The following is a 27,193-nucleotide window of genomic DNA, read 5'->3' on the forward strand; positions in this document are numbered from 1 at the left end:
GAGCATGTGCTCCAGTAGATAGCAAGTGCTGCATCAAGTGGCCTGTCCTCTTCCTCCACCTGAAAATCACACAAAGTACAATCTTCAGATGTGGCCCCCCAATTACTCTTGTTTCCCCCTGCATCACAACTACCCATACGCCCACAGATAGGCGTGACTGCAGAGCTATTCACACATTCTACTCCATGGACATCAGAGTTCTGCTCAAAAGATTCACAGAATCAGGAGGAGTAAAGCATCTGCTCCAGTGTGCCAATTCTTTTTCATTTGGATCCAGGGCCAGAAGAAGTAGGGTCCAGACCAATGTAGCTAGAATGTCGTCACACAGGCGAGTGTCATGGGAGGATGGATTACTGCAATCGAGAGGGGGCTCATGGTACGAGACATACTGGCAATGAAGGTGATTTTCCCCAAGACAGCAGTAAGGCACACAGTGTGCATCACAGTAATTGACCTTCAACCCTAGGGGCGTTGAGTCATTAACAAAAAAATATTGGCAGCAGCAGTGTATGTGGCATAAGCAATTTATGAGAGTCGCTTCACAAAATTTTTAGACCAGCCTGTGCACCAGCAGAAAAGAGTACAAGTCTGACACATTGGGAACGAGTTCAATATTAAGGCCAACAGGGGGTTTGGACGATTTTGCATTTTGCTCTTCAAAGATGGAAGAGTGGCCTGAGTTTGCCTGTCACAACCTTGGAGGTTTTGTCATGCCCAGCAGCCAGGGTTCTCTCAGAACGTGTCTTCAGCACTGCTAGTGATGCCTCTATGGATAAGTGCATCATGCTGTCCCCTGAAAGTGTAGACTGCCTAACTTTCATCAAGATGTACAAATCATGGACATTAAAAAACTTTTGCACCCCAGTCAAAAATGCAATAGTGGACTGAGCTTGCCTATCACAACCTTGTAAGTTTTGTCGCGCCCGGAAGTCAGCGTTCTTTCAGAACGTGTCTTCTGCACTGCTGGTGGTGTTCTAATGGATAAGTGCATCAGGCTGTCCCCTGAAAGTATAGACCACCTAACTTTCATCAAGATGAATAAGTCATGGTTCTCCAAAGACTTTTGCACACCAGTCGCAGACTGGGCAGACTGCTGTTGATATTACAAACGATTTATTGAAATGTGGAGACTCCACGTTGAGTTTCCATCTGGTGGGTTGTCTGCAGTGAAAGGGATGTCAGAGCCCATTATACTATTTCTACTCAGGGGAAATTTATGGCACTTTAGTAGTGTGTGGCAATCATTTTTTGAAATGTTTGGACTCCAAGTTGGGTCACCTTCATGTGTGTTGCCTGTAGCAGTAGGTCTCCAAGATCATAGAATCGTAGAGTTGGAAGGGATCTCCTGCGCCATCTGGTCCAACCCCCTGCTCAAAGCAGGATTCGCTAAATCATCCCAGAGAGATGTCTGTCCAGGCCCTGAAGACTTCTATTGAAGGAGCACTCACCACCTCTTGTGGCAGCCTGTTCCACTCATTGATCACTCTAACTGTCAAAAAGTTTTTTCTAATATCTAATCTGTGTCTCCTCCCATTCAGTTTCATCCCATTGCTCCTAGTCTTTCCTTGTGCAAATGAGAAGAAAGATTATCCTTCTACAATGTGGCAGCCCTTGAGATATTTGTAGACAGCTATTAAGTCTTCTCTCAGTCTTCTCTTCTACAAGCTAAACATTCCCAAATCCTTTCCTCATAAGACAGGGTTTGCAGACCGGTCACCATTCTGGTCGTTCTTTTCTGAACTTGCTCCAGTTTGTTGATGTCTTTTTTAAAATGTGGTGCTCAAAACTGGACACAGTATTCCAGATGAGGTCTTACCAAAGAGGACTAGAGGGCAATAATGACTTCACGTGATTTAGACTGTATGCTTCTGTTAATACATCCTAGAATTGCATTTGCCTTTTTTTGCTGCTGCATCACACTGTTGACTCATATTCAGTCTGTGATCTATTAGTATACCCAAGTCTTTTTCACATGTGCTGTTGCTTAGCCCTATTCCTCCCATTCTGTATATGCTTTTTTAATTTTTATTGCCCAGATGTAGTACACTGCATTTTTCCCTGTTAAAAACCATTCTGTTTGTTGCTGCCCTCTGCTCCAGTTTATTTATATCTTTTTGATTCATCTCTCTCTCTTCTCTAGTATTAGCTATCCCTCCAAGCTTTGTACCATCAGCAAATTTAATCAGTTTACCCTCAATTCCTTCATCTAAATCGTTGATAAAGATGTTGAACAATACAGGGCCCAGGACAGAGCCCTGTGGTACCCCACTTGAGACATTCTTCCAACTGGATGTGCAGCCATTTACGACCACTCTTTGGGTCCGATCACTAAGCCAGTTATGAATCCACCTAACAGTTGCCTTGTTCATTCCATACTTAGCCATTTTCAATAAGGATTGTGTGAGATACTTTGTCAAATGCTTTGCTGAAGTCAAGATATACTATATCTACAGCATTTCCCTGATCCACCCAATCAGTGATTCTGTCATAGAAGGAAATTAAGTTAGTCTGACATGACTTATTAATTACAAACCCATGCTGACTCTGTTTAATCACTTCATTCTTATCCAGGTACTGACATACATGTTGTTTAATAATTTGTTCAAAGATCTTTCCTGGTATAGAAGTCAGACTCACCGGCCTATAGTTGCCTGGGTCCACCTTCTTCTCCTTTTTGAAGTTAGGAACAACATTTGCTCTTCTCCAGTCTTCTGGGACTTCTCCTGTTCTCCAAGAATTTTCAAAGATTATGGAGAGCGGTTCAAAATTTCTTCTGCTATCTCCTTCAGTACTCTGGGGTGTAATTCATCTGGACCTGGAGGCTTGAATTCATTTAGGTTAGCTAAGTGTTTCCTCACTATATTGCTGTTTATAGATATCCTGGATTCTTCTATTCCCTTAATAGGACAGTGAAGAACAGTTGATGTTACATTTCCTTTCTGAGAGAAAATGGATGCAAAATAGGAATTTAAAAGTTCGGCCTTCTCAACATCCTGTCTTACCATTTCATCATTTTCATCCTGTAAAAATCCTATAGCATCTTTGACCTTTTTTTTTGCTTTTGACATATCCCAAAATCCTTTATTACTGCTTTTGACGTCTCTTGCAAGCCTCAATTCATTGTCAGCTTTAGATAATCTGATTTGTTTCCTGCAAGTTCTGTAGACAGCATTATATTCTTCTTTAGATATGCCTCCCTCTTTCCATTTTATAAACATTTTTTTCTTACTTTTTAGCATGTGCTTAAGTTCTGTGTTCATCCATCCTGGTTTCCTTAAATGCTTCCTATTCTTCCCGCTTTTCGGAATTGTTAACAATTGTGCTTTGAGAATTTCACTTTTCAAGATTTCCCATCCTTCCTGGACATTTTTGTCCTTAAGGATATCCAGCCATTGGATCCCTCCAATTCTCTTTCTGAATCCCTCAAAATCTGCCTTTCTGAAATCTAAATTTGACGTCTGAGTATTCACAGGTCTTCCTCCTTTAGTTATTCAAAATTCTAAAATAGCATGGTCGCTACCTCCTAGGTCCCAGCCACTTTTACCTCCTCAACCATTTCCTCCCTGTTTATAACGATTAGATCCAAGGTAGCAGATTCCCTTGTTTTCTCCCCTACCTTTTGCAAGATAAAGTTGTCAGCAAGAGAAGATAAGAATTTCCTTGACCTGTTAGTTTTGCCTGAGAGAGATTCCCAACAAATGTCAGGATAGTTAAAATCTCCCATGACATCTATGTCATATTTTTTGGAGAACTTGGCCATTTGATGCATAAAGAGTTCATCCATATCTTCAGCTTGCAGAGGCGGCCTGTAGTAAATGCCTACAATGGTGTCCTTTCCATTGTTCTGTCCTTGTATTCTTACCCAAACAGTTTCCACAGAACTCCCAGTCTCTGAAGCTTCAATCTCTGTGCAGATATACGCATTTCTAACATACAATGCGACACCTCCTCCTCGTTTATCAAGTCTGTTTCTAGCAAATAAGTTGTATCCTTCTAGCCTTGTATTCCAATCATGTGTATTGTCCCACCAAGTTTCAGTGATTCCAATAATATTTCTTTTCCTGCGTTAGCAGTTCCAATTCTCCTTGTTTGTTGCCCATGCTTTGTGCATTAGTATAGAAACATTTAAGTTTGTGATTGGTTTCTCTTTCTCCAATATTTTTATTAATTAGATTCTTTTGTCTTTGTTCTTCCTTTCCACTTCTAATAGCAGAGTTCTCAATAGCATTTGTCAGGTTTATGGCTTTTTCTGGCCTTTTGCTTCCCTTCCCACATTCTTCTAGTTTAAAGCTCTCCTGATGAGTGTAGCAAGGTGACTTCCAAATACATGTTTTCCAGTCTTCGTAAGGTGCACCCCATCTCTAGCAAGTAGTCCATCATATAGGTAATTCACTCCATGATCCAGAAATCCAAATCCTTGCTGTCGGCACCATCAACGTAGCCAGCACTTACTTTCATCAACTACCTGTGTTACTATCCTAAAAAGTTTCCAACATTAGTGGTCTAGCAAGTTGATATTTGTTCCACATGAATGTGGTTGAGCAAAAAAGCAGTTTGAGCTGTTGCATGAGTTTGGAGACACAACATTGCATCTTAATTAACCAGATGACTATTTTTAGAAAGCCAGAAAGAATAGCTTGTCATTTATATGTTGACTTTTCAGTTTATGTATCTCTTCCTGGTTGGTCAAGAAAACAGACTTTTGCTTGTGTAAGCCTGTAATCTTGACTTGTAACTTGACATGTGATGTAACATATCGTGCTCTTAACCTTGATGACTAGTGTTGTTTACTGATATGCTAATTATACATTGTCGATGACAGCCAGTTTGTGGGCATTCCAAACAGAAAAGGAAAATGTATGCAAATAGATTACATAATCAAACAATGTGATTTCATCATTACCAATCTTCCCTTTATCTGTGACTTATTAATTATAAAAAGAGGTTACATGCCTCTATATAGTGAGACTGAGAGACAGATAGAGATTCAGCAAAGACATCCAAACATCCTGGGACTCTACAGGACTGCAGCCCAGACATAGTAGCTCCATCACAAGGGATAAAGATTTATTATTCTACAGGATGCCAACCTAGGGGACCTCAGCACCAGTTGGAAGAATACAGATCTGCTCCATTGACCATCAATGAACCATGGATATGTTTGGAGAAAGCCAGGATTGGGACCCGCTAGTTGCCTGGCTCCATGGAAATGTTCAGAGAAGCCAGGTTGTGACCCTCAAGTCAGCTAGCCTTGTACCTCAATGGACTGTCATCTTCCTAAGCTTGTCGTTACCTTTTCCCTGTGTGAGTGCAACAGGTGGGATAGCCAACTCTGCAAGATGAAGCCAAGTTGTGACCCTTCAGTCAACTGACCTTGTACCTGAATTGACTGTAATCTTCCTACGCTTGTGGTTAACTCCTCTCTGTGTCTGTGCCATAGGTGGGGTAGTCAACCCTGGAAGCTCTGAAGTAACAGCTGTCATTATCTCGGCGAGTCATTGGATGGGTGTGCATCATCTTTGGGTATTTTGCTGGGACTGTTCTAAGTGTTATCTGCCTGTTTTGTGGTTCAATAAAGCATTGGCACACTGCTTTATCCTCATCCTGTGTTGTCTGAGTAACATCATGCCCACGTTAAAAAAGAGAGCATGCACTAGGTGGGACGATCCCTGGTCCACGCAGGTTTGGCTAGTGTATCGGGGTGCCTGCCAACCGCCCATGTCTCCGCATTATGGTGGCAGTGGTGGGTTACTACTCATCATGGCAGATCGGGGGAACATAAAGTGCTTCTGCCAACTGTGACAAATCACCATGATGTTCGCCAAGAAAATGCTTGTCTGCACCAGTATAGGACCCATTTTTCTTGACATTATTGTTGAAATGTCCCAAAATTCTATGTTTAATTTTATCATAGTGCACCCTATAAACTGCATCCTACATAAATTGCAAAAGATAGAGTACACTACCTGATGAGTATCACAGTTAATACAATCATCAATATGATGTATGTCTCCTTGAAATGAGAAAAAACTTTTTGTTTTGTCTGCAGCAAAGATGCACATATTACAGGTGGGATGGCTTTTATGCTATTTTTGATCAAAAACAGTATTACCAAGAATTCTGAATTATTTACGTGCACTTTTGCTTTTTACTTATTTAGTCACAGAAGAGTTTTTGCTCATTTTGTTTCTTGTAGGTTTTGTATGGTTTATGGCCAATGTGAACATGCCTTTATGTGCTGCATGTGTACCAACTCAAACCAAGCTCAGTTTTTGTGCTTTTTTCTTTGTATTTTTGCATTCTGTGCAATCTGGGGTGTGGTCTCCCTCTCCTGAGCTGGAAATTGTATTTGAAGGCTTCAAGAGACTGGTGTTCACAGGTTGGGACCCGGTCCTTTTGTCTGCCCTTATTCAAACACTGAGGTCAACTTTGACACATGGTAAGGTTTTTAATATTAGACAGTGTAGAACCGCCCCGATCAGAGTCACCTTGTAGACGGTGCAACGGATTTTATGCTATTTTTGATCAAAAACAGTATTACTAAGAACCCTATGTTATGTAAAGGCACTTTTGCTTTTTTACTTATTTAGTTGCAGCAGGGTTTTTCCTCATTTTGTCTCTTGTAGGTTTTGTATGATTTATGGCCAATGTGAACATGCGTTTATGTGCTGTATGTATACCAACTCAAACCAAGCTCAATTTTTGTGCTTTTTCCTTTGTATTTTTGCATTCATAGAAACATTGTAACATAGTTAGCAAGGCCGAAAAAAGACATTTGTCCATCCAGTTCAGCCCATATTCCATCAGAATAAATCCCCAAATCTATGTCCTTCTAAAGAACCTAATAACTGTAAGATACAATATTGTTACGCTCAAAAAAGACATCCAGGCCTCTCTTGAACTCCTCGACTAAGTTTGCCATCACCACCTCCTCAGGCAAGGAATTCCAGATTCTCACTGCCCTAACAGTAAAGAATCCTCTTCTATGTTGGTGGAAAAACTTTCTCTCCTCCAGACACAAAGAATGCCCCCTTGTGACAGTCACCTTCCTTGGTATAAACAGATCCTCAGAGAGCTATTTGTATTGTCCCCTTAGGCCGGGGTCACACTAGCGAGAAATACGGATGAGTGAGAGGCGTAAAAACCACGCATTGCACACGGACCAGTGATTCTCTATGGGGTTGCTCCTATCAGCCGTATATTTCTCACGCGTATTTTACAGTCTGTACCAATCGCAGCATGCTGCGATTGTCAGTGTACTACGCCTGTAGTACGCCAATGCAAGTCTATGGGAGCGCAAAAATAACGTATTACACATGGACCACACGTGTGACTTGAGAGAAATACGCAGGACTTTGGCAGGTGACATGAAATGGGCCAACCAATAATCAGGAAGCTTAGACATGCTAATTAGCTCAAAAAGGAGGTACTGTACAGCATCATGGCACCCTACTATCTCAATGTGGAGATGCTGATTGTATTAGTGCAGGAGCGACCGGAAATCTGGGACCAACGTGATGCCCATTATGCCAACCAGGCAAGAAAGGAGGAGTCATGGAGGCGCATATGTCGCCAGATGTTCCACGATTTTGGTGATCGCACACGACAGGAGCAGCAGCAGTAAATGAGTAAGTACAACCCAAAAATGTTTAATATTACCTCACAGCAAAAAAGGCTTTTGGAATAAGGCCCCCCCTTCCTTCTTGTGCTTGGCCTTTTTGCCTCATGAGGCATGTAGATTTTTATGTAATCCATTGTTTTACACTGACATAATTTGGCCCAGGCCACAAGCTCCTCATCCTCCTAGGCAAACAATTTAAGAGTAGTTACTTGAACCCTGAGCTATTGTGACCCTGTGTATCTGGCCTGGTTGCCCCAATTATATATGCCACCCTGGGTAGAAAGCACACCCTAAAAGGCCACATGACTATGCAACTTTTGGCAAATTTTATTTAGCAAATATGTGAAATTTAGAATATTTCCTGTCACATTGCAGTTGAAGATGTGATGAGATGCTGGTGCAGCATCCGCGACCAGTACAGGCGGGAACGTCAGCAACGGGCCAGGAGAGGTGATGCGAGCCACACAAAGTGAAAATGTGTATTATGATCGCCTCTCCTTCCTCGCTCCAATTTTGGATCTGAGACCATAAGTAGATACTTCACACCACATTACACAGATACTTTACAGGGCCAAAACTGATGTTTTTTGTTTTGGCTATTTTATATTTCATAACAGAACTCTGTCTAACCTTACGGAAAGGGAAACTGGGCCAGATGCAAAGCCCATCATCGATCCTGTAGCTGGAGGGGAAGAGGTGGCTGGCCCATCTTCTCCCCCTCCAAGAAGCATGGGTCAAGTTTCTTCTCCTGATCTCCCTGCGCCTGCGGACCTGCATCACAAACCCCACCACCAAGACCACATCCACAAGCAGGACCATCTGCTGCAGCACCATATGCCATACAGGATGATCAGGGCAACATCAGCAGCAGCCCAAATGCCCAGCTACAGAGCTCCTCACAGCCTGCTGGACCATCCCGGTGAGGAGGAAGAAGAAGGCACCAGATCCCTGCCCAAGATAGCCATACAAATGTTGACACAGGGGTACTCCACTCTCTGGCTAGAGTTAATAATGATGATGGGGAGGAGGCGTACTCACGCAGCCTGGCCTGTTATCTTCGGTCCCTTCCCCATGTGGTGAGTCTACGTATTCGAGGATGTTTTCAGATCCTGCTTGACGTAAGCACCTACCCCAATACCCCATATGAATTATTTGAATATCTGGAGAGGTGGCAGCTTTCCCCAAGGAATCTGATGCGCCTTAGACCACCCACATACATGCTTGCTCAATCAGGCTCTGAGGATCCTCCAATACGTGTGCCTACACCTCACCCCTTCCTCCCCCTACCTAACCTTGCCCACAGCAGCCACATATGTCTGCCTCTAGCCAACCTCACCAATATGGCCACTTGTTCCCTCCCAGTGTTGGAGGCTGGTCCCATCCTGCTTGGGGACAATATGGCTATTTTAGTGGGTATGAGCCACGGGCCTACCAACCCCAACAGGAGGCCCCTCTCCAGTATCAGTCTGCCCACTACCCACCACAATCACAGCAGGCATTACACTACCCACATCATGGACAACAGTATTCCCCCACACAGGGTGATGGCCACGCTGGGCCAAATAGCCAGCAGCAAACACAGGCTGGTCTTCCGCCTTCTCCTCCCCCGACCTACCACCATTTGTAATGTTGGAATACTCTTTTTGCTATTTTTTATTTTTTTTGTTCTGCAAATGTGTTGTTTGTAACTTTTATAATCTGCAAAAAGGCCACTTTGGGCCATTGCCACATTTACCATATGGCAATAATATGGTTTGAAACCCCCCAAAAAATTGGCAAAAGTAAAAATTTGTCAACACAATTTTACGTCTCTGTCTCAATTATGCAAAAAGTTCACGACATACTAACATACACTTACCAAGGCAATTACAAAGTGAGAGAAACATAAGGGGTTGAAAAATATATATTTACACAGACAAAAAGCAAAAATTTATAACAAAGACACAAGCATGCTCTTGCCAAGAAGTTTCCCCCTCAGGTGACAAAAAATAATTAGTAAAAATATCACGCACTTTGAGACTAGAGAGCGGTCTACGTTGAGGGTTGATAGGTGGTCTCGCCCTACGCACATTGTCCGACCCACGCACAAAACTAGCAGAGGAGGAACAATCATGTAACCTGGTGAAGTTATGAAGAACGACACATGCTTTTATAACTTCATTCACATTTTGTTCACTCAGCTGAATGGCAGACCGGAGGACCCACAAAGAATGCCAATGGAACACTCCACCAGTCGCCGAGCATGTGATAGGCGCATGTTAAAAATTCTGCGCCGGTGGTCCAGGTTGCGCCGGGGATATGGCCTCATTACATTGCATGTTAACTGAAATGCCTCATCTGCCACAAGGACATAAGGGACTGATTCTTGAGTCGAGCCTGGTAGCTGGCGTGGTGGGAGTAGATCCAACTGGTTGGTGCGTAGCCGCCGACCCATAATGGAAGTATTGAAGACTCTTGAATCTCCCATCCTTCCATAGGCCCCAATGTCGACAATTATAAACTTGTATTGCGGGTCAGCCAGAGCCAACAATGCAACAGAAAAGTATTGCTTATAATTGAAGAATTGGGAGCCAGAGTTTTGGCGGCTTACGCACCCAGATATGTTTCGAATCAAGGGCCCCAATACAATTTGGAAACTGTCATTCCTCCTCAAAGTCCCTTGAGATCCTCAATCAGTCTTCCATCCTGCGCTCAGGCATGACAAGTTGATGTAGTCTTGACCAGATTTCACTACATGTCGACCTGACTATGTCAGAAATGGTAGATCTTCCAATGAGAAACTCATGGTGGAGGGCGGCATAAGACAGGCGAGTGGACAGGAAGCTGAAGAACAACAGAAATGGAACATTTAGAATCCAAAAATTAGAAAAACAACAGCTACATACATACCAAACATTTTCTTTTTTCATATCTACTAACACACATATTTTTTCAAGCATATTGACTATGTGATATTCAGTACATGTTACACATAACATTCTGGTCTGTAAGTTTAAATATATCTGGACTAAGATGAAGTCAAAAAAATGAGCCCAAATAAGAAAATACACATACTTTGGGCAACACATCATGAATAGTGTTGAGCATTCCGATACCGCAAGTATTGGGTATCGGCCGATACTTGCTGTATTGGAATTCCGATACCGACTTCCGATATTTTTTCAATATCGGAAGTCGGCATCGGAATCGGAAGTTCAAAGTTGATTGACAGCCGAAATGACGTCATCATGATGCGCGGTGTGTGCGCATCATGATGCGCCGTCATTTCGGGCCTTCCGGGGGTCTCTGCCGGCCTGCCGGGGGGCTGTATGGACTGCCCGGGGTCTGTACCGGCCTGCCGGGGGGCTGTGCCGGCCTGCCGGTGGTCTGTGCACCCTGTGGGGGTCTGTACCGGCCTGCCGGGGGGCTGTGCCGGCCTGCCGGTGGTCTGTGCACCCTGTGGGGGTCTGTACCGGCCTGCAGGGGGGCTGTGCCGGCCTGCCAGGGGGCTGTGCTGATGTCCGGGGGTCTGTGCAAGCATCGTCCGATGGGACTATAAGTCCCATCTGGCGATGCCTGCTACCATGACAGTGATTGACACATTAGCCAATGATGGGACAGTAGTAGTCCCATCATCCGGCTAATGTGTTAAATGTTAAAAAAAAAAAAAAAAAAATACTACATACATACTACATACATACTACATGCATGCTACATACATACTACATGCTACATACATACTACATATATACTACATGCATGCTACATACATACTACATGCTACATACATACTACATATATACTACATGCATGCTACATACATACTGCATGCTACATACATACTACATACATACTACATACATACCACATATATACTACATACATACTACATGCATGCTACATACATACTACATACATACTACATACATACTACATACATACCACATATATACTACATACATACTACATGCATGCTACATACATACCACATACATACTACATACATACTACATACATACTACATGCATGCTACATACATAACACATATATACTACATGCATGCTACATACATACTACATGCTACATACATACTACATATATACTACATACATACTACATACATACTACATGCATGCTACATACATACTACATATATACTACATGCATGCTACATACATACTACATGCTACATACATACTACATATATACTACATACATACTACATACATACTACATGCATGCTACATACATACTACATGCTACATACATACTACATATATACTACATGCATGCTACATACATACTACATGCTACATACATACTACATATATACTACATACATACTACATACATACTACATATATACTACATACATACTACATACATACTACATACATGCTACATACATACTGCATGCTACATACATACTACATACATACTACATACATACTACATACATACCACATATATACTACATACATACTACATGCATGCTACATACATACCACATACATACTACATACATACTACATACATACTACATGCATGCTACATACATAACACATATATACTACATGCATGCTACATACATACTACATGCTACATACATACCACATACATACTACATACATACTACATGCATGCTACATACATACTACATGCTACATACATACTACATATATACTACATGCATGCTACATACATACTACATGCTACATACATACTACATATATACTACATACATACTACATACATACTACATGCATGCTACATACATACTACATGCTGCATACATACCACATACATACTACATACATACTACATGCTACATGCTACATACATACTACATATATACTACATGCATGCTACATACATACTGCATGCTACATGCATGCTACATACATACTACATACATACTACATGCTACATACATACCACATATATACTACATACATACTACATACAATACATTCATACAATACATACATAGACATACAGTACATATAACATAGAGTAACATACTTACCAATACTTGTCACATTGTTCCCCGAAGCCATTGTCTTTTGCGGAATAAATATTAACATAACAAACCACAAAAATACTCACCCACGATCCGAAGCAGTCCACGAGTGTGTCCCACGACGATCTTGGGTAGAGAACTGCAGCATCAGCTGATGCTGCCGTTCTCTACGGGCTGCAGGAATCCAATGATGGAAGGTAGGTATCCTTCCGCACTGTATTCCTCCGCCACTTAAAAAAAAAAGTCCCTAGTCTCACTTTATGCCATTGCTGCGTGGGAAATTCCCACACAGCAATGGCATAAAGTGAGACTAGGGACTTTTTTTTTTTTAAGTGGCGGAGGAATACAGTGCGGAAGGATACCTACCTTCCATCATTGGATTCCTGCAGCCCGTAGAGAACGGCAGCATCAGCTGATGCTGCAGTTCTCTACTCAAGATCGTCGTGGGACACACTCGTGGACTGCTTCGGATCGTGGGTGAGTATTTTTGTGGTTTGTTATGTTAATATTTATTCCGCAAAAGACATTGGCTTCGGGGAACAATGTGACAAGTATTGGTAAGTATGTTACTCTATGTTATATGTACTGTATGTCTATGTATGTATTGTATGAATGTATTGTATGTAGTATGTATGTAGTATATATGTGGTATGTATGTAGCATGTAGTATGTATGTAGTATGTATGTAGCATGCATGTAGCATGCAGTATGTATGTAGCATGCATGTAGTATATATGTAGTATGTATGTGGTATGTATGTAGCATGTAGTATGTATGTAGCATGCATGTAGTATGTATGTAGTATGTATGTGGTATGTATGTAGCATGTAGTATGTATGTAGCATGCATGTAGCATATATGTAGTATGTATGTAGCATGTAGTATGTATGTAGCATGCATGTAGTATGTATGTAGTATGTATGTGGTATGTATGTAGCATGTAGCATGCATGTAGTATGTATGTAGTATATATGTGGTATGTATGTAGCATGTAGTATGTATGTAGCATGCAGTATGTATGTAGCATGCATGTAGTATATATGTAGTATGTATGTAGCATATATGTAGTATGTATGTAGCATGTAGTATGTATGTAGCATGCAGTATGTATGTAGCATGCATGTAGTATATATGTAGTATGTATGTAGCATATATGTAGTATGTATGTAGCATGTAGTATATATGTAGTATGCATGTTGCATGCATGTAGTATATATGTAGTATGTATGTTGCATGTAGTATATATGTAGCATGAATGTAGCATGTATGTAGTATGTAGTATGAATGTAGCATGTATGTAGTATGCATGTTGTATGTATGTAGCATGTATGTAGCATGTAATTTTTTTTTTTTTTTTACATTCAACACATTAGCCGGATGATGGGACTACTACTGTCCCATCATTGGCTAATGTGTCAATCACTGTCATGGTAGCAGGCTTCGCCCGATGGGACTTGTAGTCCCATCGGACGATGCCTGCACAGACCCCCGAAGCCTGCACAGACCACCGGCAGGCCGGCACAGCCCCCCGGCAGGCCGGCACAGCCCACCGGAGCCTGCACAGACCACCGGCAAGCCGGCACAGCCCCCCGGCAGGCCGGCACAGCCCACCGGAGCCTGCACAGACCACCGGCAGGCCGGCACAGCCCCCCGGCAGGCCGGCACAGACCACCGGAGCCTGCACAGACCCCCTGGCAGGCCGGCACAGCCCCCCGAAAGGCCCGTACAGACCCCAGAGAGGCTGTACAAGGCAAAAACAGGGTTTTTCTTATTCCGATACCGGAAGTCCCATAGACTTGAATGGGACTTCCGGTATCGGAATCGGCGATACCGATACTTTTTTTTAAGATCGGCCGATCCATTCCGATCCGATACTTTGAAGTATCGGACGGTATCGCTCAACTCTAATCATGAACATATAGAATGTTGTTGTGTAGTACATACCATAATATGAGTAGAATTCGCTCCTCTGCAGATATAGCTTTGCGCATCCTTGTGTCCTGAAAGGTTATCCCAGGGCACACTGTCTCCAAGAGTACATCAAATGTTGCAAGGCTCATGTGACAGTATTCAAAAAAATTTTCAGGATGATCCCGCAGTGAAGAATAGAGCCGGTGGAAATGACCCCTTGTGAGTCGTTGCCTCAAAAGAGGATAGACCCACATGCGTCTCCTCCTCTGCGGATACACTATCACTGGGTATGGCTGACCAAAGTGGCATGACAAAAGCCAGTTGAAGAGAATCTGCTCAGTTGTGTTGAAACTCAGACATGTCATGTTGGCCATACAACACCAACACACCTAGTCAAGGCAAGGTAAAAAATGGACAGAAAGGAGGCAGCCACCTGTTACAGAGCCAATAAATAGGGTGTAGGCTAATTATTTAAATAGTTTGCAGGCCTCAAAACCGTTAAATGTCCATTTTGCAAGCCTGCGAGAAAATCTCGGCATACAGATGCCATACGGATTACATACGGATGCTTACATGCGCAAAATACGCGACCACACCTTGATTACGGATGACATATGGAGCACTATTTAGGGGACATTTCTCCGTATTACGCATGTAAAATGCGGACCGTATTTTGCGTCGGTTAGTGTGACCCCGGCCTTATATATTTATACATGGTTATGTGATCGCCCGTCAGTCATCTTTTTTCTAGACTAAATAATCCTAATTTTGCTAATCTCTCTGAGTTTTGTAGTTCCCCCATCTCCTTTATTAATTTTGTTGCACTCCTTTGTACTTGCTCTAGTTCCATTATATCCTTCCTGACCACCGGTGCCCAAAACTGTACATAGTACTCCATGCGTGGTCTAACCAGGGATTTGTACAGAGTGACCTGCCACCTATTTTGCATACTGAATATATGTTTTGAAAAAAAATTCACATTCAGCAGGCATGCACTGGCGCCTGAGCTGTAGCGTGTTCGCATCAATAATGTCCATTTAATTATTTTATTTAGTGATATAAATTTATTCCGGAAAAAAAAGCGCTCTCAAAATGGCAATCTGATACATGTTACTGAGCAGGCGTCACCAGCACCATCTTGGTGGAGACATTTTTTCTCCTCTAGCAAAATGGTGCTAGCAGCACCTGCGCAGAAGTAGGCGCCGCTTGTTTGTACTTGCATATAATTGTTTGTACAGATGAATGAGGCACCTTCAGGTATCTTGAAATTATACCCAAGGATGAGCCAGACTTGTGCAAGTCCGCAATTCTCTTCCTGATATCTTGGCTGATTTCTTGAGACTTTTCCATGATGATACACAAAGAAGCAGTGTATTTCAGTTGTGCATTAACCCCTTCCCTACATTGGATGTACTATTCCGTCCATGTCACCTGGAACCTAAGTTACATGGATGGAATAGTTTGTCACACGCGATTAGCAGTGCTCACGGCGGGAACGCCGCTGATCACGGCCAGGTGTCAGCTGATTATCACAGCTGACACCCGAAACTATGTATCAGGGGTGGTCACGGACCGCCCACGGCACATTAACCCCCGCCACAGTGCGATCAAACATAATCGCAGTGTACCGAGGGCACGGGGAAGAATCGCGCAGGGAGTGGGCTCCCTGCACGCTTCCCTAAGACCCTTGGAGCAACGCGATGTGCTCAGGCTGCTCCGAGGGTCTCCTACCTGCAGGCCCCTGGATCTAATATGGCCGTGGGGGCCTTTAGGGTCGTGCAGAGAGGCGGCTTCCAGTGCCTGTCAGATTGCTGATCTGACACAGTGCTGTGCAAAGTGTCAGATCAGTGATCTGACACTTTATTGTAATGTCCCTCCCTCGGACAATATAATAAAGTAAAAAAAAGTGAAGTGTAAAAACAATTAATAAAAAATTCCTATACATATTTAAAAAAAATCCCCAATATTTTTTTTTTATAAATGAAAAAACAAACAATAAAATTATACATATTTAGAATCGTCATGTCTGTAATGCCTTGCCTTATAAAACTGTCCCGCTAGTTAACCTCCTTGGTGAACCCCTTCAAAAAAAAAAAACAAGACAAAAAACATTGCTTTATCATCCATACCACCGAAGAGAAAGTGCAATAATACGCGATCAAATAGGCAAATATAAATAATCATGGTACCTTTGAAAACATCATCTTGTCCCACAAAAAACGAGCTGCCAAATAGCGTCATCAGCGAAAAAATAAAAAAGTTATAGCTCGCAGAATAAAGCGATGAAAAAAATAATTATTTTTTATATAAAATTGTTTTTACTGTATAAAAGCGCCATAACATACAAAAATTATATAAATAAGGTATCACTGTAATCGTACTGACCCGAAGAATAAAACTGCTTTATCAATTTTACCACATGCGGAACGGTGTAAACGCCCCCCAAAAGAAACTAATGAAATGCTGGTTTTTGTTCATTCTGCGTCCCAAAAATCAGAATAAAAAGCGATCAAAAAATGTCACATGCCCAAAAATGGTACCAATAAAAACGTCAACTCGTCCTGCAAAAAATAACACTTCACATGACTTTGTGAGTTAAAATATGGAAAAATTGTAGCTCTCAAAATGTGGTGATGCAAAAACTATTTTTACAATAAAAAGCGTCTTTTAGCGTGTGACAGATGCCAAACATAAAAACCCGCCACAAATAGTAAATCAAACCCCCCGTTATCACCCCCTTAGTTAGGGAAAAATAATAAAATTAAAAAAAGTATTTATTTCCATTTTCCCATTAGGGCTAGGGTTAGGGCTGAGGTTAGGGTTAAGGGTTTGTTGGGGTTAGGGTTGGAGATAGAATTGGGGGGTTTCCACTGTTTAGGCACATCAGGGGCTCTCCAAACATAACATGGCGTCTGATCTCAATTCCAGCCAATTCTGCGCTGAAAAAGTCAAACGGTGCTCCTTCCCTTCCAAACTCAGCCATGCGCCCAAACAGTGGTTTACCCCCACATATGGAGTATCAGCCTACTCAAGACAAATTGCAAAACAACTTTTGAGGCCCAATTTATCCTGTTACCCTTGGAAAAATAAAAATTTGGGCGCAAAAATATCATTTTTGTGGAAAAAAATATGATTTTTTTTTATGGCTCTACATTATAAACTCCTGTGAAGCACTTGGGGGTTCAAAGTGCTCATCACACATCTAGATAACTTCCTTGGGGGGTCTAGTTTCCAAAATGCTGTCACTTGTGGGGAGTTTCCACAGATTAGGCACATCAGGGGCTCCCCAAACGCGACATGGCGCCCGATCTCAATTACAGCCAATTTTGCATCAAACGGCACTCCTTCCCTTCCGAGCTCTGACATGCGCCCAAACAGTGGTTTACTCCAACATATCGGGTATTGGCGTACTCAGGACAAATTGCACAATAACTTTTGGGGCCCTGTTTCCCTTGGGAAAATAACATTTGGGGATGTAAAGATCATTTTTGTGGAAAAAAATATGATTTTTTAATTGTTTGACTGTACGTTATAAACTTCTGTTAAGCCCTTGGGCATTCAAAAAATATTTTTTTTATTTTCACGCCCAGGCGTTATAAACTTCTGTGAAGCACTTGTGGGTCCAAAGTGTTCACCACACATCTAGATAAGTTCCTTGGGGGTCTAGTTTCCAAAATGGGGTCATTTGTGTGGGGTATCCACTGTTTAGCCACATCAGAGGCTCTCCAATGTGATATGGCGTCATGCCAATTCTGCGTTGAAAAAGTTGAGCGGCGCTCATTCCCTTCCGAGCTCTGCCATACGCCCAAACAGTGGTTTACCCCCACATATGGGGTATCAGCGTACTCAGGACAAATTTTTCCCTTTGGAACATTAAAATTGGGGGTGAAAAGGTCTTTTTTTAGAAAAATTATGACTTTTTAATTGTACGGCTGTACATTATAAAATTCTGTGAAGCACTTGGGGGTTCAAAGTTCTCACCACATATCTAGATAAGTTCCTTTGGGGGTCTAGTTTCCAAAATGGGGTCATTTGAGGGGTATTTCCACTGTTTAGGCACATCAGGGGCTCTCCAAATGTGGCATGGCGTCCAGTCTCAATTCCAGCCAATTTTGCATTGAAAAAGTCAAACGGCACTCTTTCCTTTTCAAGCTCTGCCATGCGCTGAAACAGTGGTTCCCCCCCACATATCAGGTATCAGCGTACTCAGGACAAATTGCACATTAACCTCTGCAGTCCAATTTTTCCTGCTACCCTTGGTAAAATAAGAAAAATTGGATCTGAAATAATTTTTTTGTGGAAAAAAGGTAAATGTTCATTTTTTTAAACATTGTAGGGATTGTACTCGCTCAGGTGCAATGGGAGTCAATCAGGAGGCACGTTCCTTTTAAAGTTCATAGGGTTTATTGTGGCATAACCCATAAAGCAGCACAAAACAAAAGAAATAGCCTTTTGCTCAGGCAAAAGAAAACACAAATGTCTATTACTTCAGGCTCAGTCCTGGAGCCCCAGCACACACAGGAAGCTTAGGGTATGTGCACACGGTGTGGATTCTGATGCGGATCTGCAGCATTTCTGCAGCTGCGGGTCGGCAGCAGATTCAGGTGCATTGTACAGTACCATTGTTTTCAATGGTAAACTGGAAAACGCGGTGCACTTTTTCTGCGCGGTTTTGCTTCGGTTTACAATCCGCAGCATGTCAATTCTTTAGTGCAGAAACGCTGCAGTTTCACACCTCATCCATTATGAGGTGTAAAACTGCAGGCAAAACCGCAGATACCTGCGGATTTATCTACGGTTTTTACTACAAAATCCGCAGAGCCAAAAAACTCCGTGTGCACATAGCCTTATACCTCCCCACATACAGCTCTCTGTTTCAGGAGTAGCCTACATTATAAAGGTATAGCCACACCCACGAACCCAGCAGCTGACTAGTCATGTGATTATGACCTCACCACAGGTCCTTGCAAAACATTAGAAATATAATGATATCCATTAGGGCTTATGTGTACTAAAGAAACACTCTGGGCTTACATTACAGAGACAAGCCATCTCTGAGACACATATCTCCCATCAACTATACCACCCTTAGCCATGCCACAACATTCAAAAAATTCCTGTGAAGCACCTGAAGGGTTAATAAACTTCTTAAATGTGGTTTTGAGTACCGTCAGGGGTGCAGTTTTTAGAATGGTATTACTTTTGGGTATTTTCTATCATAAAGACGCCTCAAAGTGACCTCAAATGTGATGTGGTCCCTAAAAAAAATGGTGTTGCAAAAATGAGAAATCGCTGATCAACTTTTAACCATTTTAACGTCCTAACAAAAAAAATTTTGGTTCCAAAATTGTGCTGATGTAAAGTAAACATTTGGGAAATGTTACTTATTAAGTTTTTTGTGTGCCATACCTCTGTGATTTAAGGGCATACAAATTCAAAGTTGGAAAATTGCGAAATTTTCAAATTTTTTTGCCAAATTTCCATTTTTTTTTCACAAATAAACGCAAGTTATATCAATGAAATTTTACCACTAACAAAAAGTATAATATGTCACAAGAAAACAATGTCAGAAGTACTAGGATCTATGGAAGCTTTCCAGAGTTATTACCTCATAAAGGGACAGTGGTCAGAATTGTAAAAATTGACCCGGACATTAATGTGCAAACCACCCTTGGGAGTAAAGGGGTTAAAAATAAAATACATCCACAGGTTTGTGTCTATAATTAATTTAGATGTTGCCAAACACCTGAATCATAATATCATCACATGCGCAGTTCAGAATTGTTTAAAGGCATAGTGATCTTAGTGTATGTAAACTTTTGACTTTGCAGAATGTAATAAAAATACATTAAAACATTCTCTATTATTATTCTTGCATTTGGAAAATATTAATAATTATATTAATAGTAATACTATAGTATAGTATTATAGTATAGGAAAATTATCCCCAACAAGCTCCCACAATCCCTCTCTCCTGACCCTGTAGTGTGGTGTTGTGAATTCTCTTTCTGGGCTCCCTCTGGTGGTTACTGGAGGTAGTGGAGCTGGTCAGACTGACAGAGGCTTGGCACCTGATAATGATAATGATGATTGGAGATCTGGGGTTTCTGACTGGAGTATTTAAGACAGCTGACTTCCTTCAATCCCTGCTTGTGATTTTCTTCCTGTGCCTTCTGAGGTCTATGTCTCCTGCTCTGTTCCTGCATGGTTCAGCTAATTGGTTCATTTGCTAATCTTTTTGCATTTGATCTGGTTTTGTCTATCTCTGCTTTGTGCGGGTCAGCTTGCTCCTGCTGGGGATGTGCTTGATCACCGCCCATATGTTACTGCTTGTGTCAGTTTGTTCTGTCCCGTGTTATATTGATCTCTTTTTGCTTTGCTTTCAGTATATACCAGAGTGCTGATATAGTGGGGCGAAGTCGTGTGACTTCAGTGTTTTTTTTATCATCAGACGTGTTGGATTTTTCAAGGTTTTTTGCGTGATTGCAGACAGTGTCTTTCCTTTCCTTTCCTGTCCCGTCTAGTCTGTCTGGGCCCCATCATTTGCTCAGTCTATTTTTCTGCCTGTGTTTATGTTTTCATCTTGTCTCACCGACAATATATGTTTGGGGGCTATCTATTCCTTTGGGGTCTGCTCCGGGGCAGTTTAGATTTCACCTTTCTTGCTTTAGGCTGAGTTAGCTCTCCGGCTGTGCCGAGGCGTCTAGGGCATCGTAGGTACGCTCCACGGCTAATGCTAGTTGTGTGGATAGGATCAGGGGTCTGCAATCCGCTTAGTTACCAACCTCTCTGGTTTTCTGGTGGCTTAGCCTGGTCCTGCTATCCTCCTCGGTGACCCATTCATAACAGTGTGGCCTATATATTAAGTAGTTCCTAAGGGGAGCACGCAGTGTGGGGTACAGCACGCAAGCATCCCATAAGCAAAGCATCACAGAAGCTAAGCATCAAGCAAAATGGCAGTTATTACATTGGCAGTTAGTCAGGGCAGGAGTCAGGTAACCCACACTTTGCTGTCTTTTTAGCCATGTGCTTTATTTCTATCTTCCTGTGTTCTCTTGCCATCCACATTCACCGCCCCATCCCCCCTCCATCACGACTCATACACATTATTTATTTTCCTACTCCTACTGATTGCAGAGGATATCTCCCCCAACCCTGGTCCACCATCTCCCAACCTCAACCCCTACCCTACCTCATATCGAAACCATAATAATCTTATTAATAGTGTTGAGCATTCCGATACCGCAAGTATCGGGTATCGGCCGATATTAGCGGTATCGGAATTCCGATACGGACTTCCGATACTTTTGTCATATCGGATTCCGGAATCGGAATCGGAAGTTCCCATCATGCTATGAGCCTGCTTGCTTTGATTAAGCCAATGGGAATCCTCCGAAGTGTGGGCACATCCTGTTAGGAATGTAGGCATGTTAACTATTGGCATGGCTGTGATTGGCTGCCGAAATGATGTCATGATGCACTATAAAAGCCACCGCAGCCGCCATTTCTGGTCACTCTGCTGTGAATTCAGTTAGGGACAGGCTGCTGTAGAAGACTGTGAGGGACAGTTAGAAATAGCGATTCCACCAAACATCTAGTGCTTTACCCAGGCTACATAAACCACCACTGTAGCCTTCTTTGCCCTAGCAGCAGTGTTCACAGCTGTCTGCAAGGGCTGTGTGAGTGCAGCTCACGCTGTGGAGTGGGTCCTGCAGCCACGTCAGGCTGTAGGCCACCCAGTGTGATCACTGCTGCCTCATACATCTTTTATTTTTTGAGCTGCATTTTTTACATAATTTCAATCTAGTGTGCTTCCATCCGTATCCATATACGTTTGTTGCAAACACTAGTAGTAGACAGCGGAGCCTTTCTGCAGCCTTTCAGTGCTAGTGTCCACTTAGCTGCACTGTTGACGGCAGTGCCTCACACATATTTTTATTTGAGTGCAGCTCATTTTTTCTTCTATTAGTGTGCATCCATCCGTCTCCATCTACGGTGGTTGCAAACACTATATAGGAGTACACAGCGGAGCCTTTCTGCAGCCTGTCAGTGCCAGTGCCCACTTAGCTGCACTGTTGACGGCTGTCTGAGAGGTCTCTGACTGTGTGTGAGTGCAGCTCACGCTGAGTAGAGTGTCCTGCAGCTACGTCTGGTTGTAGGACGCTCAACGTGCGTCACTGCCTCACACATATTTGTCTTTGAGTGCAGCTCATTTTTTCTTCTCCTATTAGTGTGCATCCATCCGTATCCATCAACATTGGTTGGTTGCAAACACTATATAGGAGTAGATAGAGGAGCCTTTTTTTCTGGCTTGTGCCCTGCCGGCGCAGCCAGATTAGTATTACCCAATTTTTTTGGAGCCTCATCTTTTGCATTGTAGGTTACCTGCCTGCATTGTAATAGCTCCAAAAAGTTGGTGATACTATCAGTTTCAATTCTTTGTTCACATACTTTGAGTTTGTTTCCAACAAAGAAACCACAAAAAAAGTTCACCAAACACTACATTTGGAACTTGTGTAGGCCACATCAGCTCCTATTAAAGTGTAGTCCACACACACACACTTCATAAAATTAGTGTTTCTTGTACCTGTAACCAGCTGTTCAGGAATAAGCACACTAAGGCCCCACTTTGTACTTTTCTGCCTATCTTAAGCAGTCTTGCAAGATGAAGAAGGCAGGGAGTAAGGCGCGTGGGCGTGGGCGTGGGCGTGGAGTTTCAGCAGGGAGAGGACGTGGGGATTCTGCAGGGAGAGGACGTGGGGATTCTACAGGTAGAGGACGTGGGGATTCTGGGCCTGCTGCGGGCACCAGTGGATCAGCATCCCCCAGTTTTAGCAGGCAACAGTCCTTTATGCGCAGCTTTGTAGGACCTCAACGTACCCCACTGCTGCGGGAGGAACAAATTGAAGCCGTTGTCGGATGGATGGCAGCTAACGCATCGACTTCAATTACTTCCGCATCCTCTCAGGGTCAGAGCACCAAAGAGCAACCATCTGTCTCTTCACCACCTGCCAAAGTGCCCAGGCAGTCAGAGAGACATGGACAGGAGCCATCACAGTCTCTACTTCTGTTCTCGGAATCTGTTGGCTTGGAAAGAGGGGGCCAGCCAAGCAGCATTCCTGAATGTGAAGAAGAGGGAGTATGCAGTGATGCGCAACTTCTTTGTCCCTCTGAATCTGAAGAGGCGAGTGGGCCAGTGCCTATGGTCAGCACACCTCAGTACGCATCAGATGATGACGAGACTCAGTTGCCACTTTCTGGTGCGTACGGTGCTGGCGAGACAACCCCGGAGAAGCAGCTGTTTGAAGAGGGGAGGGAAGATGATGAGGTCCTTGACCCATCATGGCGTGAGGAACAGGAAGGTGGTGGGAGCAGCTCGGAGGAAGAGATTCCCCTACCGGCCAAAACAGGAGGCAGAGGGAGGGGGAAGACTTGGTTGCCTGTACCCTCCACTTCGGCACCCGTTAGGAGCATTCCTCATTCCAAAGGCAAACCGGGCGCTCCCAAGAGTTGCAGTGCGTGGTCCTTTTTTGACACAGTTGCAGATGACATTTGCTTTGTCAAATGCAAGCTGTGTCATCAGAGAGTCAAAAGAGGGAGAAATGTCAGCAACCTCAATACCACAAATATGTGGAAACATGTGCGCACCAAGCACGAGTTGGAGTTGCAGAGACACCCTGAAGACGTAGGCCAACGTACAGCACCACCTACCACCTCTTCAGTTCGTGTTGGGGCCTCTTCCTCCAGCTCACACACTGCTGGTTCAGCTTCCTCACAGGATCGCCAAGGAAGAACCTCTGCCACTGTTGTCCGGAGACCCTGTCAGATTACACCCATAGCAGCACGTTCCCATCCATCACAGCCATCGGTAGCACAGGCATGGGATAAAAGGCGCCCTTACTCGGCAAACCATCCCCGAGCACAGTCTCTGAATGCTGGCATTACCAAACTTCTGGCAGTTGAAATGCTGTCATTCAGGCTGGTGGACACTGACACCTTCCGGGACTTAATGGCATTGGCAGTCCCCCAATACAACGTGCCCAGCCGCTTTTATTTCAGCAGGCGAGCCGTCCCTGCCCTGCAGAAACATGTTGAGGGCAAAATAAAACATGCGCTACTAAACGCTGTTAGTAGCAAGGTCCACCTGACCACCGATGCGTGGACCAGTAACCATGGACAGGGACGATACCTTTCCCTCACTGCCCACTGGGTCAATGTTGTGGAGCCGGGTACGGATCTGGAGAGTGGCGCTGTACGTGTTCTTCCAACGCCACGGATTGCAGGACTCCAGTCTGTACACATAGACTCCTCCTCCTACTCAAGTTCCTCAGAAACAGCAGAGCAGGAGCCTGTTACGACCGATATGAGCACAGCCGTGGCCAAACGTCAACAGGCTGTACTCAAATTAATTTCTTTGGGGAATCGAAGCCACACAGCGCAGGAGCTCTGGAATGCTATCAAGCTGGAGAGCGATGTGTGGTTTGGGCCAGCGAATCTCCAGCCGGGCTTGGTAGTGTGTGACAATGGCCGAAATCTGGTGGCAGCTCTTGGCCTAGGCAACCTCACACACATCCTATGTCTGGCACATGTTCTTAGCTTGGTCGTGCAGAGCTTTCTGAGGGACTATCCGGATCTTGATGCACTGTTGCACAAGGTCCGCATAGAGTGCGCTCACTTGCGACGTTCCAGCACGGCAAGATCGCGCCTCGCTGCTCTGCAGTGACGATTTGGCCTTCCGGAACATCGCATCATATGTGACCTACCCACCCGGTGGAATTCAACGTTACATATGTTGGAGCGGTTGTGTGAGCAGCAGGCAGCAGTCATGGAGTACCAGCTGCATCAGGCGCAAACAAGTCGCACTGTGCGCCGTTCACACTTCAGCACCATTGAGTGGGCCTCTATGAAGGACATCTGCCTCGTTTTGCGTGCCTTCGATGAATCCACGCGGATGGCGAGTGCAGATGATGCACTAGTCAGCATGACTGTCCCCCTTATCTGCCTGCTTCAACAAACACTGCAAGCACTAAGGGATGAGGTTTCGGAAGAGGTGGAGGATGAGGAGTCCCAAATGCCATCTGCTTCTGGACAGTCTGCGCTACGTGTTTCCTCACAAAGGCCTAGGCAGGGGACACTTTGTGAGGAGGATGAGGAGGAGTCGATGGAGGAGGAAGACATCTCTCCAGAGGAGGGAGGTACACAAACCTCTACTCAGTATGTACAGCGAGGGTGGGGTGATGCAGAGCAGGCCGAGGTCACGCCTCAAACAGGGGACAGCGGTTCTTTGGCAGTTGGGAGTCTGCAGCACATGGTTGATTTCATGCTGCAGTGCCTGAGAAACGACCGCCGCATCGCCCACATTCTCGTCTCGGCTGATTATTGGGTGTACACCCTCCTAGATCCTCGCTACCGGGACAGCGTACAAAGGCTCATACCAACGTTGAACCGGGAGCGTAAAATGCGGGAGTACGAAGAGTCACTGGTGCAGTCCATAATGTTTTCCATTCCACCCGACAGCATTGTTGCTATTGCTTTAAAAAGCAGCTCTGTGCGTCGAGGCAGTGGAGGAAACTCTGCACAAAGAGGGAGCAGAGGCAGCGCCGCAGCAAAAGGCAAGACCACTATGGCCCAAATGTGGCAAAGTTTTGTGTGTCCACCACAATTGTCTACACCATCAGCGACGCCTCGAGTCAGCAGGAGGCAACGTTTCCGTCAAATGGTGTCAGACTACATGTCTTGCCCTGTCGCTGTACTCCCAGATGGCTCTTCCCCCTTCAAGTTTTGGGTCTCTAAGCTGGATACATGGCCAGAGCTTAGCCAGTATGCATTGGAGGTGCTGGCTTGCCCTGCTGCCAGTGTATTATCGGAACGTGTCTTTAGTGCCGCAGGTGGTGTACTAACAGACTGTCGCACGCGACTATCTTCCGATAATGTTGACCGGCTGACTTTTCTGAAAATGAACAAGGCCTGGATCTCCAAAGACTTTGCCATTCCTCTTACAGACTAAATTAGTGGTTGGCAACTGTATCCAGGTCTGCTGGTGTGTTCATTTTTCTACCACCTGAACTATAATCCCTGTGCTTCAACACAGCCAGTTGTCGCTCAGATGTGTCGTCTGCACAGAGAAACACACTAGCTCCTGTGTTAGTGGGGTTCAGTAATGCCAGCTGATCCCCTGCTGTGTGGACGGCAAAGTCACCAGCTCCATCAACATTCAAACCACTACTGATTTTTAACCGTGCCCAACTTAGGTCTCTGGCTCCACTGTCTCTACTATTTCCCCTGACCTCCAACCCCGCCATCTACATCTCTGAAGTGGCGTCAGCACAATCTACACTTGTTCCTGTGTTCCTGTGGCTCAGTCCCATCAGTTTATCCCCTGATGTGTGTCCGGCAAGGTCTCCTGCTCTGTCCACATTCCCATAACCAGTAGTGGAAATGAGGACAGAGCTGGCGAACTTGCCGGACAAACATCAGGGGATCAACTGACGGGACTGAGCACCAGTAACACTGGAACAAGTGTAGATTGTGCTGACGCCACTTCAGAGATGTAGCTGGCGGGGTTGGAGGCCAGGGTAAATAGTAGAGACAGTGGAGCCAGAGGCCTAAGTGGAGCATGGTTAGAATCAGTAGTAGTCCACAACCTCCATAAAAACCGCTGC

This window comes from Dendrobates tinctorius, unplaced genomic scaffold, assembly GCF_039654945.1.
Source record: "Dendrobates tinctorius isolate UK_male_01 unplaced genomic scaffold, ASM3965494v1 ptg000103l, whole genome shotgun sequence".
Lineage (NCBI taxonomy): Eukaryota > Metazoa > Chordata > Amphibia > Anura > Dendrobatidae > Dendrobates > Dendrobates tinctorius.